We start from the raw sequence: 5,895 nt of genomic DNA on the forward strand, positions 1-5,895 counted from the left end.
GGCATCTAGATTGTTTCCATCTTTTTGCTATTATGAATAATGCTGCAATGAACATGGGTGTGCATATGTCTATATGTGTGACAGCTCTTATTTCTTTAGGATATATTCCTAGGAGTTGGATTGCTGGATCACATGGTAGGAATAGTAATTAATTTTAATAGAATATATTTGCTTCGCAAATCTAGTACTTAAAAGCAAATGAGAGGGTCAGACACACACACACACAAAAAACAGACTTACTGGTCTGACAGAGACTGGAGAAAACCTGAGAGTATGGCCCCTGGACACCCTTTTAACTCAGTAATGAAGTCACTCATTAGACAGATTAGACAGGCCCATAAAATAAAATGAGACTAAATGGACACTCCAGCCTAGGGGCAAGGACGAGAAGGCAGGAGGGGACAGAAAAGCTGGTAATAGGGAATCCATGGTCAAGAAGGAGAGAGCGTTAACATGTTATGGGGTTGGTAATCAATGTCACAAAATAATACAAGTATTAATTGTTAATGAGGAGCTAGTTTGTTCTGTAAACCTTCATCGAAAGTACAATTAAAAAAAATAAATGAGAGAGTCTTTTTTATTTTTTCAGAAAGTAATAATGACAGAATTTAGGATACATAAAATAGAAGTTCTAGGCTAGGAGCTAAGGATATATATTAAAGACTTAAAAGAGAGAGAGAGGGAAAAGGCAGTTACTTGCAAAGCTGGCCCTCCCAAACTTCAAAGCAAAGTTTGCCTTTGGTCCTTCTTTAGACCCTGATTCCTACTTTCCTTACCCCCTTCCTCCTTGGTTTTCCATGACTGTCCTTCCTCAGGCAGTCAGTGACCTTCAACCTGTCAGTTGTAAGATTGGAAAATAATCCCTATAAAGTTAATCTACCACATTATCTTGAGGACTTTTTGGTCCACTTGCTGTCCTCTCCCATAGTGTTAACTGGATCACTGACTTTAATGTCAAAGAATGAATATTTAAATGCTTAGGGGATCAGTCATCCCTGAAAATGGCCAAGGGAGACAGTGGTTTCACTAATGAAGTCATGCCAGTGGCTCATTAGGCCTGCCTTGATTTGTAGCCAACTAATGGATGACGGCAGAATTTCCCTCCTTGATGCTACAGTCTCAGCTATGAATAATTTAAACTTCAGGTGTAGAAACATAATCTTTGTTCAAAGAGAATTTTTCTAATTTCCTGATAATTAACTCATGGGACAAAGGCTGTCATTGTGAGACATTGAAAGACTCATTGTGCAGTATAATCTTGTTGGGTGACTTTTGTCATGTGCTGCAAAAATTTATTTTTATCACCACCTGCTATCTTTTCCTCTTTCAGGAGTTTGTTTATAGAGTGTTCATTATAGGATTTATGGGAACCGATGGTCAGGACAAATTGTTCCTCAACAAAGTTCACAAAATCTTTGACTTGTGCATTTACTCCACATAGAAGAGAATATCTGCTTGATAACAAATGGCCTCTGAACTTCGTTTTCCCATAGTTGTTAAGTCCTTTAAGATATATATATATATATTTTATGATGTTGGCATTTTCATGGGACAAAGATTTTGTTCTTGGCTTGATATTTTATGGTCACTAAAACTTCTATAGCAGAGCTGGGTAGCCACAAAGTTACCCAATTAGTTGTGCTAATACTGTAATTAAGTTTTTTTTTCTCAAAAGGAATCTTTTGCTAATTATATGCTGATAGAGAAGTGGGATATGAAAAGCTCTTTTTTTAGAAATTTAGGAATTGGAAAGTCTCATTAATATATTCTATTCATTAGGTATTTATTGAGTGCTTTAGATTCTGCTTAGTACTGAGGAATAGTTATATCATTGCAATAATCCAGGAGCTTGCAATTTCAAGAAGGATACAGAAATATAAATGAATTGCTTTACTTGAAGGCAAAGTGAAACTTGAATAAAAACTGGAATAAAACAAGATAATATAAAAACTGGAATAAAATGAGATTTTTTAAGAAGAAATTTTTTTGTGAAGGTAATAACATTCGACTTGGGTCTTGGAAGATAAATTGGGTTTCCACAGTGAAACAGAGGAATGGACATTCCATGAAAGAGAGTAGAGAGGAGACCAGTTGTGAGAATGGCACAAGGCCTAGTGTTACTGAGCTGGGATGTAAAGCTGGTTGGGAATGGTGGGGAGGGATAGTTAAAAACAAAAAGGCTCAGGGTTAGGGTTAGTATGTGGAAGGTCTTGAATATCATGCAGAGGAAAATGGGTTTTATATTGTAGGCACTAAGAAGCCTTTTAAGGCATCTGAGCAAGTCAGAAATGAAATTCAGTGTATGTTGATCGTTATGTTGTCGGTGTGGCAGCTAGGTTAGAAGAGATGAGTGGTAGTTACTCTTATTAGCGGGAGTTTGTCATTTCCTTCTTAAATATGGTGAAACCTGATGGACTTAAGTTTTTGGAATTACCATATTGGAGCCCTGGACACAGAATTTATTTTATTTTAGTAGATATGCTCCTGGAACAGGCAAAACATAGCAATTGGGTTCACCTGGTTTTGCATTTCTTTTCTACCACTTGATGTATGCCTAAAATATTCACAAGGCTTTAATGACCTTCACTTTCTCCATATATGAAATGAGATTACAGAGATCATATGAAGATTCAGTGATACAATGATTAAAAAAAAAACAAAAAACTTTGTAACCTACAAAGCATGATATACATGTTATTTTTAGGATCTCTCCCATTCTAAGTTTCTTGATATTAAAGATAGTACTTTAGTGTTCTTGATATCTTTTATCAACTCATCAAGCTTAATATCCTACTGTATGTAAAGTACAGAATCAATTAGGCAAATATTTTTTTTAAAATTAAGTTCAATCAATCTCTGACTCGTTAATGCAACTGATACAACTACACAGCATATGTTTCTAAATAGACTTTCTTTCAAGATAATTCTCAGGATGGTTGTTTTTGATCACCTGTACTTCCCATGAAGAAATGTATATTAAAATCTGGTAAACATAGTTTGCATTCCTACTAATAATGCACATTTAGAAAATAACAAACCAACATCTTTTATGTTTATTAAAGAAGCCCACTAAACATATCGATGAGGGAATACTATATGTTAATTCAATTCAATTTATTTTCCTTTTATTAACAGGGATATTTGTTCTTCAAGGAAGTGGCTCACTGAGAAACTGAAATAATCAGCACTCAATTTTACAGTGACCTGAAATAAATGACGAGCATATGGTTATTAATTCCAATGGGCTATTTTCCTGGGAATTTCTTTTTTGCAATTTAAATATTGCACAAAAATATACCTAGTTCAAGAACTGGGACCTACTCTCTACTTGAGAAGACGAAGTGGATATACGAGGGAAGGTAAAGGCCTTTAGTAGGAGGTAATTAGCTGAAAGTTCTTTGTTTCTTAGAACAATCTTCCGGATCCTAATGGAATCTTTAGCATAGTCTACACTCTCTCAATTCATTCAGTAATTGATAGAGCATCCATTTTGCTGTTCATGTGATGAGATGATAGGAGCCTCTATTATATTTGGAAAATGCAGTCTTTAGGGTTTTATTATAACGACACTCATAAACTATGTTTGGGGTGTTAATATTAATTAGAAAAACTAAATGATTTTCTAAGAAATAGGCTGAAGTCTACCCTGGACACTAGATTCACAGGTTTATCTGTTATGACTTCCACCTTCCTTAAAGTTTTGCCTTAATAACTCTCTGATTCTGCTAAAAATGTTAGTTGTTGATAATAGTAGCAAATGTTAAAAAGTCTTTTGTAAAAAGAAAATTAACAACAACAATAACAAAAAAAACCGGTTTATTTACTTCTGTTACATCACAGCAAACGAGAGATTTAAACTGCTTTGCTGGTTGATCACGGAGGGACAGATGTATATACCTATGAATGGAGATTCTAATATTTTCTACCAAAGAAAAACATTGAAACAAATGGGAATTTTTATACATTGTAACATCTTTCATGGAAAGATGCATTCCAACCCACACACAACTATCACAAAAAAACACATATTGTAAGTATTGTTTATACTTCCCACTTCTTTCTTGTTTACTTTCCGTTAGGAAAACAAGTTGTAGGGACAGACATAGGTATTGAAATAGGAAGACAATAATGTCTAAGCCATGGATATCTTCGATATAGGAATGGTGGATATGCATCAGATGGATATTGGTAAGGAAGCACATAAAACTGTGAAGGTGATTCATTACTTCTATGGACCTGTTGAAAGAAAGAAATTAAAAAGTTTATTTTAATCTTTACAAAAGTCAGATATAAAAACAGCCTTTTAACACACAAGGCTTCGTTTTCAAGAAGAGGCTTTAAGCAAACCAAGCCCGTTGCTGTCGAGCTCATTCCAGTTCATAGCGACCCTATACGACAGAATAGGACTGTCCCATAGGGTTTCCAAGGATTGGCTGTTGGATTCGAATTGCCGACCTTTTGGTTAGTGGCCGAGATTCTAAAATCATTTACTGTTTCTATGTGTACTAAGAATAGGGATTTGATTAATTTGGGCCATTTTGGGAAATAACTTATAAATATCCATGTCCCTGTACTTTTCTATTCATAGTCAAATTTATCTGATAATCACTTTAACTATAAGGTCAAGGAGGGTGATGAGGGGCCATCAAATTTCTCCCTTCGGCTTTATCCAAGGTCTTTGCCAAACCATGTGTTGGAAACTGTCTCTCTGTTTCTGTCTCTCTCTTCTTTCTCCCTCTCTCCCCCTCCATCCATTTATTCATGTACCTATCAATCTCTGCATCCATGTATATATGGCTAAGAACTCAGCTGCTAACCTAAAACTCGGCAGTTCGAATCCACCAGCTGCTCCTTGGAAACACTATGGGGCAGTTCTACTCTGTCCTATAGGGTAGCTATGAGTTGGAATGGGAATAACGGGGATCTATCTATCTATAATTTGACCTCAAATCCATACTTCCTTCCAAATTACAAGCTTACCAGAAGTACTAACAAATCCTTAAACAAACCATCCTTCCTCAAAAATTTTCTTTTTCATAATTGTTTTTGTTCATTGTTTAGACCCAAATGATCCTTTAGTGAATTTGCCGCTTGTTTGATCATCAGAGCTGCCCCACATCTCCTAATTCTCAAGTTTTAATTTTTTTTTTTAGCTTTTTCAGAATAAACTTTATAGAGTTAAAGCAGGTTTGAGGCATGAACAGTGTGAGCCTTTATTAAGCTAGATGTTGTTATTGTTGTTGTCGTGTGCCGTTGAGTCGATTCCGACTCACAGCAACCCCCTAGGACGGAGTAGAACTGTGCATAGGGTTTCCAAGGAGCAGTTAGTGGATTCAGACTGCCAACCTTCAGGTTAGCAGCCGAGCTCTTAACCACTGCACCACTGGGGCTCCATTAAGCCAGATAGTTCTAGTAAAATCTATTATAACCCAATTCATCACATAGTGATTCTCATTTCAATCTGGGTCACATAGAGAAGCTGAGATAACTACCTCCATACAAACAGAACTCAAATCTGTGAAGTCAAATCTCCGTTAACTGAGTGATAATACCCAAAACTCTAAGAATTTCCCTAGATTTTGAGAAGTTTGGATAAACAAGTACTTTTAACCATGATTATGAATATTTCACATGGAAAGCTTACATGAAAAGAAAGGAAAAGTAACTTACACTTCGTTTTTCTTGTTCATGGTCTTGAGCGACCTAAAACTCAGAGAAAGTAATTCAATTCAGGATGATGAAAATACATAAAATGAAACATATATAGATATGCATGAAAGAAACTTGACTACCCTCTCAATTATATATATATATTTTTTATATTTTATTGTACTTCAGGTGAAGGCTTCCAGAACAAATAGTTTCTCATGAAACAGTAGTACACATGTTGTTTTA

General features: G+C 35.5%; 1 pseudogene; it reads left to right on the forward strand.

The window, feature by feature from the left end:
- The first annotated feature begins 4,139 nt into the window (after positions 1-4,139).
- LOC101350219 (mediator of RNA polymerase II transcription subunit 28 pseudogene) overlaps positions 4,140-5,895 on the forward strand; it is an 11,296-nt pseudogene continuing 9,540 nt past the window's right edge.

The sequence above is a fragment of the Trichechus manatus genome, unplaced genomic scaffold (genome assembly GCF_000243295.1).
Source record: "Trichechus manatus latirostris isolate Lorelei unplaced genomic scaffold, TriManLat1.0 scaffold00108, whole genome shotgun sequence".
In the NCBI taxonomy this organism is placed as follows: domain Eukaryota; kingdom Metazoa; phylum Chordata; class Mammalia; order Sirenia; family Trichechidae; genus Trichechus; species Trichechus manatus.